General features: G+C 46.2%; 1 protein-coding gene across 4 annotated transcripts in view; it reads left to right on the forward strand.

Moving 5' to 3' along the window:
• The first annotated feature begins 7,096 nt into the window (after positions 1-7,096).
• Positions 7,097-15,758, forward strand: part of SLC66A2 (solute carrier family 66 member 2) — a 180,823-nt gene continuing 172,161 nt past the window's right edge. The window contains exon 1 of one of the 4 annotated variants that reach the window (XM_069730923.1): positions 7,097-7,232. The gene's annotated coding sequence lies outside the window, so the exon portion shown is untranslated. Of the gene's footprint in view, positions 7,376-15,758 lie in introns of all 4 variants that reach the window. The other 3 variants (XM_069730920.1, XM_069730925.1, XM_069730921.1) reach the window with 3 other exon arrangements.

Raw genomic sequence — 15,758 nt, forward strand, 5'->3', positions numbered from 1 at the left:
TCTCACTAACATATATATATATATATATAGGCAGTATATATGTTTTTACGATTATTTGAACCCATGGATCCATTGTATGTCCGCAAAATACATTGCCACACCCTGCCTACGGATGACATACTGATCACTATTTTTTGGACTTTTCTGCGTATTAGGGCCGTAAATAACGGACCGTATTTTCATACGCCGAGTGTGAGGCCGGCCTTAGGCCGGGGTCACACTTTACGAGAAACTCGCATTTAAACACCCGGCACTGCCGCCAACACTCGGATCGAAGCATTCAGCTGCTTAGAAATACATGCAGCCGCATACTCCGGTCACGAGTGCCAGCAGCAGTGCCAGGTATTGAGGTGTGAGTTTCTCGCAAGTGTGACCCCGGTCTTAAACGCAGTATGTTTAATTTAAAAAAAAAATGGAAAAAAAATTTGCGTGGCCTCCCGCGCAATTTTCAAGTCCAGAATGGGAAAGCCGGCGACTGGGGGCCGGTGTTTATAGCATGGGAAGGTGGTAATACTCCTGGATCTTAACAGGCTATGAATATCAGCCCACAGCTGTCTGCGTAGCCTTTATTGGTTTTTAAAATAGGGTGACCCCCCAAAAAAAATGAAGTGGGGTCCCCCTATAATTTATAGCCTGAAAGGCTACGCAGACAGCTGTGGGATGATATACATAGCCTATAGAGGGGCCATGGATATTGCCCCCCCCCCTTCTGGCTACAAATACCAGCACCCAGCTGCCCAAGAAATGGCGCATCTGTAAAATGTGCAAATTCCGGCACTTAGCCTCTCTCTTCCCACTGCCCTATAGTGGTGGCATATGGGGTAATAAGAGATTAAGGTCACCTTTGTATTGTAAGGTGACATCAAGCCTGGTTAGTAATGGAGAGGTGTCAATAAGACACCAATCCATTACTAATCCTATAGTAGTAAAAGAGTTACAAAAGACACAACCAGATAAAAGTATTTTAATATTCTTAATTTCACCATACTTACAACCACCATCAATCACCTGCAAAAAATAATAAACCAACCATATACTCCCTGGTCTGACACAGTCCATTTAATAACGAGTGTCCCATGACGATCTCCCCTATAGACCTGTCATATCAAGAGATTTGACACCTCTATTGGCGTTCAGAGACACACTGAGGCTATGTGCACATGTTGCGGATTGTATGCTTTTTTTGCCGCGGTTTTTCGCTGTGAAATCGCAGCGAAAATGCATACACAACACAGCCCATTGAATTCAATGCTGTGCTAATGCTGTGTATTTTTCCGCGGCGAAATCGCATTGAGGAAAAATACACAGCATGCTCATTCTTTGTGCAGAATCACGGCGATTCCGCACACATAGGAATGCATTGATCCGCTTAATTCCCGTATGGGGCTATGCCCACATGCGCAAAGTAAGTGGATCATATGCGAATGGTACATGAAAAATACATTAAAATAAAAAATAATTATATACTCACCTTCTGGCAGCCCCCGGATCCAGCCTAGGCCTTAGCGATGCTCCCGTTCCCAGTGATGCTTTGCGACAATGACCTGTGATGAAATAGGGGTCTCGCGTGATGCTATGTCATCTGGGATCATTGTTGTGAGTCATCACTGGGAGCGGCAATTCAGCAACGTGTGCACAGAGCCTGACAGGAAACAATAGCTCCTGTAGTGTTATCACTGAGGGTTCAATGAGTTCATTGCTCTCACTTTATGGCACTGCTGCATGAGAATTTAACCACGCAGCTGTGCCGCAAGTGACAGTATGAACTATAATGTACTCACAGCAGCAGAGGATACAGTGCGGAAGGATACCTTCCGTCATTGTATCCCGGGGCCCCTGGAGAGTGGTCGCATCTGCCGATGTGACAGCTCTGTCAAATCGAAGGGAATGATGTGCACTCTGTAAACAAATGTAGATGGGTGCAGGCTGAACGAAAAAGTTCCAATGTTCATGAAAAACAGCCGCACTCCAGTAGTATGAAGATTTATGCCAAAAGTATATCTTTATTTTTTCGTACAGACATCACCAGGTGCTTTATGACGTATACAAGTTGCGGACAATAAGGTTAACATTTCGACCGGGGGCGGTCTTTGTCAGAACCTCACTTATAGTAGGAGGGCAGAGAGGTCAGTCCAAAAGAGGCGGTGCCTGCAGTAGCGTGGGGAAGCTATGTCCGAACCATCGGTGATGCAGAATAAATAAAAAGCTCCTGCTTGTAAAATTATTTAACCTCTTCAGGTGGATTTACAGCGTGGGACAAGACTTAACGACTGAAGGTATGGGATATTGTTGTTTTTTTTTATTTTAAAGGGCCACTGTCACCCCCCTCCAGCCGTTATAAACTAAAAGAGCCACCTTGTGCAGCAGTAATGCTGCATTCTAACAAGGTGGCTCTTTTAGTTTTTGTTTGTTATTCCCACAATAAATGTATTTATAATTCTGCTGAAATACCTCTCTTTGTCCATGGAGCCGGGACTGAAGCCTCCTCTTAGAAGCGCCCAACTGCCGTCAGTCATCTGTTGGGTTGATTTTTGCCGCCCCCTCAGCGCTGTTATTGTGTGAATTCCGGCACCTGCGCTCTGCTCTTCTGCCTTGCGCAGGCGCATAGAGCATTATCTGTCCGAGCGCTGGTGCCGGGTCCCTTTCTGCGCCTGTGCGGTCAGTGCGGCCAGCCTGTTACTGAATCCCCGCCCCGCACTGTGTTATGCAGTATGCACAGTGCGGGGCTGGGATTCCTGGGCATGCGCACTGCGCTTGTCAGACACTCCACAGGTCCCCCGCCTTCCAGCGTTGTTCTGTGTGGCTATTCCAAACGCCGGCAAGGATACCTGTATATTCCGGCAACGCTGAAAGGCGGGGGACCTGGAGAACGTCTGAGAAGCGCAGTGCGCATGCCCAGGAATCCCAGCCCCGCACTGTGCATAATGCATAACACAGTGCGGGGCGGGGATTCAGTAACAGGGTGGCCGCACTGCCCGCACAGGCGCAGAACGTAACCCGGCACCAGCGCTAGGACGGCAAATGCTCTATGCGCCTGCGCAAGGCAGAAGAGCAGAGCGCAGGCGCCGGAATTCACACAATAACAGCGCTGAGGGGGCGGCGAAAATCTACATAAGAGATGACTGACGGCAGTTGGGCGCTTCTAAGAGGAGGCTTCAGACCCGCCTCCATGGACAAAGATAGGTATTTCAGCAGAATTATAAATACATTTATTGTGGGAATAACAGAAACAAAAACTAAAAGAGCCACCTTGTTAGAATGCAGCATTACTGCTGCACAAGGTGGCTCTTTTAGTTTATAACGGCTGGAGGGGGTGACAGTGGCCCTTTAAGCTTGTTTCAGGTGACAAGGGTCATCAATTGGATTGAGAGTATAATAAAATATTACAACACCGTGTCTTTATTTCAATAAAATACTTTTTTCGTAATGTGTGCTTTATTAACCATTTACTAGTATTGGATTAATACTATTATTAGTATTGGAAAATACTTTGCAATAATGTGTGTGTGTTTTATTAAACATTTCGTACTATTGGATTAAAAATGGATAGGTGTCATAATTGACACCTCTCCATTATTAATCTGGCTTAATGTCACCTTACAATAGCAAGATGACATTAACCCTTTATTACCCCATATTCCACTGCTACACGGGAGTGGGAAGAGAGTGGCCAAGTGCCAGAATAGGCGCATCTTCCAGATGTGCCTTTTCTGGGGTGGCTGGGGGCAGATGTTTTTAGCCGGGGGGGTGGTCCAGTTTTTTCCGCGATTTAACCATTTATATTACCAGCTAGAGCGCCCAAATTGTGCACATACACACTACTAACATTAGTAGTGAGGAATATGCAAAAAAAAGGGATATGAAAAGGTTTACTGTATGTAAACCATGTCTCATATCATGTTGGATTTGGGAAGGAGATAGCAAAAGCCGGCAATTGAATTACCGGATTTTCTGCTATCTAGCGCTGTATGAAATATAAATATATATGTGTCTCACTGACATATATATATAGACTATATATATGTTTTCAGAATAATTTTGCAAGCCGACGAGAAAATCTCGCTGTACGGATGCCATACGGATTACATATGGAGGATGACATGCGCAAAATACGCTGCCACACCCTGCCTACGGATGACATACGGATCACTATTTTGGGAACATTTCTGCATATTACCGCCGTAAAAAACGGACCATATTTCCCTACGCTGAGTGTGACGCCGGCCTTATAGTAAAAGTAGGACAGACTGTCAGGTCCTGGGGTCTTCCCACTTGTTAGCCTGAACCACCTTCCTGGAGTGTTCTTTACTAGGATGGATGTTGTCAAGGGCGTTTCACCATGGAAAGGATTCTGCGATCGTCCATCAAATGTGTTCTGTGGATGCCCGGGCCTTTTTGAGTTACCAAGCTCACCAGTGTACACTTTTATTTTTGACAGAATATACCAATTTGTTGATTTCGTCATTCCTAACATTTCGGCTCTCTATGATGGATTTCTTTTTTTCAGCCTAATGATGGTCTGTTTCTCTTCCATTGAAAGCTCCTAAAACAGCAACAGCTTCTAAATGCAACAACTGGAATCAGCTCCAGACCTATTACCTGCAAAAGTACGTTCACATTAGCGTTGCGTCGGGCGCAGCCGCGGTGACGCATGCGTCATGCGCCCCTATATTTAACATGGGGGGCGCATGGACATGCGTTGTCTTGTGTTTTGTGATGCATGCGTCATTTTTGGCGCAAGCGTCAGGGCGCAGAGGACGCAGCAAGTTGCATTTTTTTGCGTCCAAAAGCATGTAAAAAATGGACGCATGCGTCACAAAACATGCGTTTTTGCATGCGTTGCCGACGCAACACACAACGCAAATGTGAACGTACCCTTACTTGTGGTCCCTATAAAAAGAGGCAGCTACACATTAAAGAGCTGTAATTCCTAAACCCTTACTCCAATTAAGACGTGAATACCCTCAAACTAAAACCGCGAGTATGCACATTACGGCCGTATTGATTATATAACTGTATATGGAATATATTTTGGCAAACAGCTAAAATGCCAAAACATTTGTGTCACTGTCCAAATATTTCCAGACCTCGCTGTAAATACGCGGCACACAGAAGACTTGTCCTACCATGAGTCTACAGAGATGACATTCATCATTATCATTCCAAGAAATCCTCTTTAACCCCTTACCGGCATCGGACGTACTATACCGTCCGATGCCGGCTCCCCTGCTTTGATGCAGGGCTCCGCGGTGAGCCCGCACCAAAGCCGGGACATGTCAGCTGTTTTGAACAGCTGACATGTGCCCGTAATAGGCGCGGGCAGAATCGCGATCTGCCCGCACCTATTAACTAGTTAAATGCCGCTGTCAAACGCAGACAGCGGCATTTAACTACCGCTTCCGGCCGGGCAGCCGGAAATGACGTCATCGCCGACCCCCGTCACATGTCCGGGGGTCGGCGATGCGTCTCCATTGTAGCCATAGAGGTCCTTGAGACCTCTATGGTTACTGATTGCCCGTCGCTGTGAGCGCCACCCTGTGGTCGGCGCTCACAGCACACGTGCAATTCTGCTACATAGCAGCGATCAGCAGATCGCTGCTATGTAGCAGAGCCGATCGTGCTGTCCCTGCTTCTAGCCTCCCATGGAGGCTATTGAAGCATGGCAAAAGTTAAAAAAAAAAGTTTAAAAAAATGTGAAAAAAATAAAAAAAACATAAAAGTTTAAATCACCCCCCTTTCGCCCCAATCAAAATAAATCAATAAAAAAAATATCAAATCTACGCATATTTGGTATCGCCGCGCTCAGAATTGCCCGATCTATCAAATAAAAAAAAGTATTAACCTGATCGCTAAACAGCGTAGCGGGAAAAAAACTAGAAACGCCAGAATTACGTTTTTTTGGTCGCCGCGACATTGCATTAAAATGCAATAACGGGCGATCAAAAGAACGTATCTGCACCGAAATGCTATCATTAAAAACGTCATCTCGGCACGCAAAAAATAAGCCCTCAACCGACCCCAGATCACGAAAAATGGAGACGCTACGAGTATCGGAAAATGGCGCAATTTTTTTTTTTTTTTTTTTAGCAAAGTTTGGAATTTTTTTTCACCACTTAGATAAAAAATAACCTAGTCATGTTTGGTGTCTATGAACTCGTAATGACCTGGAGAATCATAATGGCAGGTCATTTTTAGCATTTAGTGAACCTAGCAAAAAAGCCAAACAAAAAACCAATGTGGGATTGCACTTTTTTTGCAATTTCACCGCACTTGGAATTTTTTTCCCGTTTTCTAGTACACGACATGCTAAAACCAATGATGTCGTTCAAAAGTACAACTCGTCCCGCAAAAAATAAGCCCTCACATGGCCAAATTGACGGAAAAATAAAAAAGTTATGGCTCTGGGAAGGAGGGGAGCGAAAAACGAACACGGAAAAACGAAAAATCCCCTGGTCATGAAGGGGTTAATAGTCAACCTGGGGCATAAAAGTGACAGATCTATCCTCAGGGTGCCGGGGGGCGACCAGCAGCGATCTACAGCACCAGGGTCTCCGGACCTGCATGGCACCCATGCCCTCACCTAATACCTCAACGTTCGACCTGAGGGGACAGGGGTCTGCTATTTCAGGGATGTGGACCCTGCCCCCGGGACCCGCTCCCATGCATCACTTGTGGGCTATCCTATAGAAATGCCACCATTGTCTATAGCTGGGAGAGTTATTAACCTCTGGAAACACAAAATGAGGCTAAAAACCATGAGAGAAAGCTGTGTGTGGGCTCATCTCAACATGACGTCACATTCCTCCGATCCATGAGCCCCACACTGCACGTTATTACGGACTACTGTTGGCAGACTGCTTCACGCGGCCGCCCGCCGGCCCTCACGCAGGATACTGGCCGCCCGCCGGCTCTCGCGCAGGATGCTGCCACTTGCTCTCCGTTCCTCACTATCTTCCTCCTCCTCGCTCGACTCTAGTCTCCCCACCATGGAGGATCAAACACTAAGCCCCGCCCCTTCCGGGAAGTCACGTGACGTCCAGCCTGTGTCTTTTCACTTTGCGTCTCACTACTTCCTTCTGTTGCTGGCGCTTAGTTTACGTCATAATAAGACCACGCCCCTCAGCCAGGAGTTCCAATCGATATGCTGTCTGGGAGGGAGGAGACAAATCAGTGTGGCCGAGAACGCGAGTGGGGAGCAGCAGCGCCGCCCGCAATGTGACAGCTCAGACCAGGTAAGCTGCGACCAGAGGAGCCGGTGTCTGTGCAGAGTCGGACATCTGGTCCCCAGCTCTGGGGAAGGAGGAGGCTGTGTGCGGTCCCGTGTAACGTGCAGGACCGGGGTTCTGGGGTCCTGTGACTGCTGGCGTTGTGCATGGTAACCGCAGTCCTGTCATACATGCACTATATATTGCGATAGTCTGCAGCATTGTGTATGGTAACCGCAGTCCTGTCATACATGTACTATATATTGCGATAGTCTGCAGCATTGTGTATGGTAACCGCAGTCCTGTCATACATGCACTATATATTGCGATAGTCTGCAGCATTGTGTATGGTAACCGCAGTCCTGTCATACATGCACTATATATTGCGATAGTCTGCAGCATTGTGCATGGTAACCGCAGTCCTGTCATACATGCACTATATATTGCGATAGTCTGCAGCATTGTGCATGGTAACCGCAGTCCTGTCATACATGCACTATATATTGCGATAGTCTGCAGCATTGTGTATGGTGACCGCAGTCCTGTCATACATGCACTATATATTGCGATAGTCTGCAGCATTGTGTATGGTGACCGCAGTCCTGTCATACATGTACTATATATTGCGATAGTCTGCAGCATTGTGTATGGTGACCGCAGTCCTGTCATACATGCACTATATATTGCGATAGTCTGCAGCATTGTGCATGGTAACCGCAGTCCTGTCATACATGTACTATGTATTGCGATAGTCTGCAGCATTGTGTATAGTAACCGCAGTCCTATCATACATGTACTATATATTGCGATAGTCTGCAGCATTGTGTATGGTGACTGCAGTCCTGTCATACATGTACTATATATTGCGATAGTCTGCAGCGTTGTGCATTGTAACCGCAGTCCTATCATACATGTACTATATATTGCGATAGTCTGCAGCATTGTGTATGGTGACTGCAGTCCTGTCATACATGTACTATATATTGCGATAGTCTGCAGCGTTGTGCATTGTAACCGCAGTCCTATCATACATGTACTATATATTGCGATAGTCTGCAGCGTTGTGCATTGTAACCGCAGTCCTATCATACATGTACTATATATTGCGATAGTCTGCAGCATTGTGTATGGTGACTGCAGTCCTGTCATACATGTACTATATATTGCGATAGTCTGCAGCATTGTGTATAGTAACCGCAGTCCTATCATACATGTACTATATATTGCGATAGTCTGCAGCATTGTGTATGGTGACCACAGTCCTATCATACATGTACTATATATTGCGATAGTCTGCAGCATTGTGTATGGTGACAGCAGTCCTGTCATACTATGTACTATATATTGCGATAGTCTGCAGCATTGTGCATGGTAACCGCAGTCCTGTCATACATGTACTATATATTGCGATAGTCTGCAGCGTTGTGTATGGTGACAGCAGTCCTGTCATACTATGTACTATATATTGCGATAGTCTGCAGCATTGTGTATGGTGACAGCAGTCCTGTCATACATGTACTATATATTGCGATAGTCTGCAGCATTGTGCATGGTAACCGCAGTCCTGTCATACATGTACTATATATTACGATAGTCTGCAGCATTGTGTATAGTAACCGCAGTCCTATCATACATGTACTATATATTGCGATAGTCTGCAGTGTTGTGCATTGTAACCGCAGTCCTATCATACATGTACTATATATTGCGATAGTCTGCAGCATTGTGTATGGTGACTGCAGTCCTGTCATACATGTACTATATATTGCGATAGTCTGCAGCATTGTGTATAGTAACCGCAGTCCTATCATACATGTACTATATATTGCGATAGTCTGCAGCGTTGTGCATTGTAACCGCAGTCCTATCATACATGTACTATATATTGCGATAGTCTGCAGCATTGTGTATGGTGACTGCAGTCCTGTCATACATGTACTATATATTGCGATAGTCTGCAGCATTGTGCATGGTAACCGCAGTCCTATCATACATGTACTATATATTGCGATAGTCTGCAGCATTGTGTATGGTGACCACAGTCCTATCATATATGTACAGTGCGTCTTGATAGACCGCAGCCGCTGATTGTACATGGAGACCATCAGTCCGTGTGGGGTCCAGTCCCCCCATTTGCCCTCCTACATTGGTTGTGTAACTTTACCATCATGTTGTGAATTCTGTGGCAGAGTTCACTCCTGTGGTCACAAGTGGTACTTCGGCTGATTCTCTCTGGGATCTTCCGTTTGTGGAGGAAAGTGGTACTGCAGCTTCTGAGTTTCCTCCCTCAGGTGATCTGGTGAGCTCGTTAGCTTCTTCTCTACTTAACTCCACCTGATGCTTTGATCTATGCTTCCTGTCAATGTTTCAGTGTGGGACTTGTTTTTTCCCTGGATCATTCCTGTGGCCTGCTGCTCTGCAAAGCTAAGTTTTTCTTATGTTATTTTGTTGCTATTTTTCAGTCCAGCTTGCTTTATTGGTTTTTCTCGCCTGCTGGAAGCTCTGAGACGCAGAGGGACCACCTCCGTACCGTTAGTCGGTGCGGAGGGTCTTTTTGTCCCCTCTGCGTGGTTATTTATAGGTTTTTGTGCTGACCGCAAAGTTATCTTCCCTATCCTCGTTCTGTTCAGCTAGTCGGGCCTCACTTTGCTAAATCTGTTTCATCTCTATGTTTGTGTTTTCATCTTACTCACAGTCATTATATGTGGGGGGCTGCCTTTTCCTTTGGGGAATGTCTCTGAGGCAAGGTAGGCTTATTTTTCTATCTTCAGGACTAGCTAGTTTCTCAGGCTGTGACGAGGCGCCTAGGTTCTGGTCAGGAGCGCTCCACGGCTACCTTTAGTGTGGTTTGATAGGAGTAGGGATTGCGGTCTGCAGAGTTCCCACGTCTCAGAGCTCGTTCTATTATTTTGGGTTATTGTCAGATCACTGTATGTGCTCTGACCTCCATGTCATTGTGATTCTGAATTGCCTTTCATAACAGTACAGGAAGCCAAAAGTGCTAATGATTCTCAATAGAGGGAAAAAAGAAGTTCTGAGACCATTTTTTTTTTCTTTGCACTGTGTTTTGTCTTTTTTTTTCCCCTAGACATTTGGGTGGTTCAGGACACAGGTGTAGCAATGGACATTAAAGGTCTGTCTTCATGTGTGGATCAGCTCACGGCAAGAGTTCAAAATATTCAAGATTTTGTGGTTCAGAATTCTTTGCTAGAACCGAGAATTCCTATTCCAGATTTGTTTTTTGGAGATAGAACTAAATTTCTGAGTTTCAAAAATAATTGTAAACTATTTCTGGCTTTGAAACCTCGCTCTTCTGGTGACCCAATTCAACAGGTTAGGATCGTCATTTCTTTTTTGCGCGGCGACCCTCAGGACTGGGCGTTTTCTCTTGCGCCAGGAGATCCTGCATTGAGTAATATCGAGGCGTTTTTCCTGGCGCTTGGGTTGCTGTACGATGAGCCTAATTCAGTGGATCAGGCAGAAAAAAATTTGCTGGCTCTTTGTCAGGCTCAGGATGAGATAGAGGTATATTGTCAGAAATTTAGAAAGTGGTCAGTGCTCACTCAATGGAATGAATCTGCGCTTGCAGCAATATTCAGAAAGGGTCTCTCTGAAGCCCTTAAGGATGTCATGGTGGGATTTCCTATGCCTGCTGGTTTGAATGAGTCTATGTCTTTGGCCATTCAGATCGGTCGACGCTTGCGTGAGCGTAAATCTGTGCACCATTTGGCGGTATTACCTGAGCTTAAACTTGAGCCTATGCAGTGTGATAGGACCTTGACCAGAGTTGAACTGCAAGAACATAGACGTCTGAATGGTCTGTGTTTCTACTGTGGTGATTCCACTCATGCTATCTCTGATTGTCCTAAGCGCACTAAGCGGTTCGCTAGGTCTGCCACCATTGGTACTGTACAGTCAAAATTTCTTCTGTCCGTTACCTTGATCTGCTCTTTGTCATCGTATTCTGTCATGGCATTTGTGGATTCAGGCGCTGCCCTGAATTTGATGGACTTGGAATATGCTAAGCGTTGTGGGTTTTTCTTGGAGCCCTTGCAGTGTCCTATTCCATTGAGAGGAATTGATGCTACGCCTTTGGCCAAGAATAAGCCTCAATACTGGACCCAGCTGACCATGTGCATGGCTCCTGCACATCAGGAGGTTATTCGCTTTCTGGTGTTGCATAATCTGCATGATGTGGTCGTGTTGGGGTTGCCATGGCTACAAGCCCATAATCCAGTATTAGATTGGAAATCCATGTCGGTGTCCAGCTGGGGTTGTCAGGGGGTACATGGTGATGTTCCATTCCTGTCAATTTCGTCATCCACCCCTTCTGAGGTCCCAGAGTTCTTGTCTGATTACCGGGATGCATTTGATGAGCCCATGTGCAATACCCTACCTCCGCATAGGGATTGTGATTGTGCTATCAATTTGATTCCTGGTAGTAAATTCCCAAAAGGTCGATTGTTTAATTTGTCCATGCCTGAGCACGCCGCTATGCGCAGTTATGTGAAGGAATCCCTGGAGAAGGGGCATATTCGCCCGTCGTCGCCATTGGGAGCAGGGTTCTTTTTTGTAGCTAAGAAGGATGGTTCGCTGAGACCTTGTATAGATTACCGCCTTCTTAATAAGATCACGGTTAAATTTCAGTACCCCTTGCCATTGTTATCTGATCTGTTTGCTCGGATTAAGGGGGCTAGTTGGTTCACAAAGATAGATCTTCGTGGTGCGTATAATCTGGTGCGAATTAAGCAAGGCGATGAATGGAAAACTGCATTTAATACGCCCGAGGGTCATTTTGAGTATCTCGTGATGCCGTTCGGACTTGCCAATGCTCCATCAGTGTTTCAGTCCTTTATGCATGACATCTTCCGAGAGTACCTGGATAAATTCCTGATTGTGTACTTGGATGACATTTTGATCTTCTCGGATGATTGGGAGTCTCATGTGAAGCAGGTCAGAACGGTTTTTCAGGTCCTGCGTGCTAATTCTTTGTTTGTGAAGGGATCAAAGTGTCTCTTTGGTGTGCAGAAGGTTTCATTTTTGGGGTTCATCTTTTCCCCTTCTACTATCGAGATGGATCCTGTTAAGGTCCAAGCCATCCATGATTGGACTCAGCCGACATCTCTGAAAAGTCTGCAAAAGTTCCTGGGCTTTGCTAATTTTTATCGTCGCTTCATCTGCAATTTTTCTAGTATTGCTAAACCATTGACCGATTTGACCAAGAAGGGTGCTGATGTGGTCAATTGGTCTTCTGCTGCTGTGGAAGCTTTTCAAGAGTTGAAGCGTCGTTTTTCTTCTGCCCCTGTGTTGTGTCAACCAGATGTTTCTCTTCCGTTCCAGGTCGAGGTTGATGCTTCTGAGATTGGAGCAGGGGCTGTTTTGTCACAGAGAGGTTCTGGTTGCTCAGTGATGAAACCATGCGCTTTCTTTTCCAGGAAGTTTTCGCCTGCTGAGCGAAATTATGATGTGGGCAACCGAGAGTTGCTGGCCATGAAGTGGGCATTCGAGGAGTGGCGTCATTGGCTTGAAGGAGCTAAGCATCGCGTGGTGGTATTGACTGATCATAAGAACTTGACTTATCTCGAGTCTGCCAAGCGCTTGAATCCTAGACAAGCTCGTTGGTCGTTGTTTTTTGCCCGTTTTGACTTTGTGATTTCGTACCTTCCGGGCTCTAAAAATGTGAAGGCGGATGCTCTGTCTAGGAGTTTTGTACCCGACTCTCCGGGTTTGTCTGAGCCGGCGGGTATCCTCAAGGAGGGAGTAATTGTGTCTGCCATCTCCCCTGATTTGCGGCGGGTGCTGCAAAAATTTCAGGCTAATAAACTTGATCGTTGCCCAGCGGAGAAACTGTTTGTCCCTGATAGGTGGACGAATAGTTATCTCTGAACTTCATTGTTCGGTGTTGGCTGGTCATCCTGGAATCTTTGGTACCAGAGAGTTAGTGGCTAGATCCTTTTGGTGGCCCTCTCTGTCGCGGGATGTGCGTACTTTTGTGCAGTCCTGTGGGATTTGTGCTCGGGCTAAGTCCTGCTGTTCTCGTGCCAGTGGGTTGCTTTTGCCCTTGCCGGTCCCGAAGAGGCCTTGGACACATATCTCTATGGATTTTATTTCTGACCTTCCCGTTTCTCAAAAGATGTCAGTCATTTGGGTGGTCTGTGATCGCTTTTCTAAGATGGTCCATCTGGTACCCTTGTCTAAATTGCCTTCCTCCTCTGATTTGGTGCCTTTGTTCTTCCAGCATGTGGTTCGTTTGCATGGCATTCCAGAGAATATTGTTTCTGACAGAGGTTCCCAGTTTGTTTCGAGGTTTTGGCGAGCCTTTTGTAGTAGGATGGGCATTGACTTGTCTTTTTCCTCGGCTTTCCATCCTCACACTAATGGCCAGACCGAGCGAACCAATCAGACCTTGGAAACATATCTGAGATGCTTTGTTTCTGCTGATCAGGACGACTGGGTGTCCTTTTTGCCTTTGGCTGAGTTCGCCCTTAATAATCGGGCCAGCTCGGCTACCTTGGTTTCACCGTTTTTCTGCAATTCTGGGTTCCATCCTCGTTTCTCTTCTGGACAGGTTGAGTCTTCGGACTGTCCTGGTGTGGATACTGTGGTGGACAGGTTGCAGCAGATTTGGACTCAGGTAGTGGACAATTTGACCTTGTCCCAGGAGAAGGCTCAACGTTTCGCTAATCGCAGACGCCGTGTGGGTCCCCGACTTCGTGTTGGGGATCTGGTTTGGTTATCTTCTCGTCATATTCCTATGAAGGTTTCCTCTCCTAAGTTTAAACCTCGTTTCATTGGTCCGTATAGGATTTCTGAGGTTCTTAATCCTGTGTCTTATCGTCTGACCCTTCCAGATTCTTTTTCCATACATAACGTATTCCATAGGTCATTGTTGCGGAGATACGTGGCACCTATGGTTCCATCTGTTGAGCCTCCTGCCCCGGTTTTGGTGGAGGGGGAATTGGAGTATATTGTGGAGAAGATTTTGGATTCTCGTGTTTCAAGACGGAAACTCCAGTATCTGGTTAAATGGAAGGGTTATGCTCAGGAAGATAATTCCCGGGTTTTTGCCTCTGATGTCCATGCTCCCGATCTTGTTCGTGCCTTTCATGTGGCTCATCCTGGTCGGCCTGGGGGCTCTGGTGAGGGTTCTGTGACCCCTCCTCAAGGGGGGGTACTGTTGTGAATTCTGTGGCAGAGTTCACTCCTGTGGTCACAAGTGGTACTTCGGCTGATTCTCTCTGGGATCTTCCGTTTGTGGAGGAAAGTGGTACTGCAGCTTCTGAGTTTCCTCCCTCAGGTGATCTGGTGAGCTCGTTAGCTTCTTCTCTACTTAACTCCACCTGATGCTTTGATCTATGCTTCCTGTCAATGTTCCAGTGTAGGACTTGCTTTTTCCCTGGATCATTCCTGTGGCCTGCTGCTCTGCAAAGCTGAGTTTTGCTTATGTTATTTTGTTGCTATTTTTCAGTCCAGCTTGCTTTATTGGTTTTTCTCGCCTGCTGGAAGCTCTGAGACGCAGAGGGACCACCTCCGTACCGTTAGTCGGTGCGGAGGGTCTTTTTGTCCCCTCTGCGTGGTTATTTATAGGTTTTTGTGCTGACCGCAAAGTTATCTTCCCTATCCTCGTTCTGTTCAGCTAGTCGGGCCTCACTTTGCTAAATCTGTTTCATCTCTATGTTTGTGTTTTCATCTTACTCACAGTCATTATATGTGGGGGGCTGCCTTTTCCTTTGGGGAATGTCTCTGAGGCAAGGTAGGCTTATTTTTCTATCTTCAGGACTAGCTAGTTTCTCAGGCTGTGACGAGGCGCCTAGGTTCTGGTCAGGAGCGCTCCACGGCTACCTTTAGTGTGGTTTGATAGGAGTAGGGATTGCGGTCTGCAGAGTTCCCACGTCTCAGAGCTCGTTCTATTATTTTGGGTTATTGTCAGATCACTGTATGTGCTCTGATCTCCATGTCCATTGTGATTCTGAATTGCCTTTCATAACACCATCAGCCCTGGTGGTGCTGTAACTGGTTTCCGAGAGGGAGTAGTGATGAGGAGCCAGTACGGGGCTATTTTATGGATACATAGTTAAGATCTGTGGTCTCTATAGCAGTATTGTTCCAAGAACAGCAGATTTCAGCACTCTCCAATCCTTTTAGTACTTTATTCAAATATAGTTTACAATCTTCACGGCTCGGGGGTGTGTAGAAAAAGGAGTGTGCAGGCATAGACGACGGCCGTTTCACGCCTGGAATGGCGCTTCCACGGGTCCACTGACCCGTGGATTCCATCTCGTCATATTCGGTTCAAGCACCCGGGATGCACAAGTAAGCCTATGTCCGCAAACAGGTATGCTCAACATATGATTCGGACTTATTGGCGGTGCTGTCTATTGCTTTTTTTCTTTGGACTTGCTATAGCAGTATTACTGATCACCTGACAAGGACCCTACTCTTCCATGTGTAGGGCGTTATCAGACATAAGTGATGACATTATTTGCCCATTTCCCAATGGTCACATTGTCATAATGAACAACTTCCAGGGGCTTCAGTAAAATTAGCAGGATA

The sequence above is a fragment of the Ranitomeya imitator genome, chromosome 6 (assembly GCF_032444005.1).
Source record: "Ranitomeya imitator isolate aRanImi1 chromosome 6, aRanImi1.pri, whole genome shotgun sequence".
NCBI classification, from domain to species: Eukaryota; Metazoa; Chordata; class Amphibia; order Anura; family Dendrobatidae; genus Ranitomeya; species Ranitomeya imitator.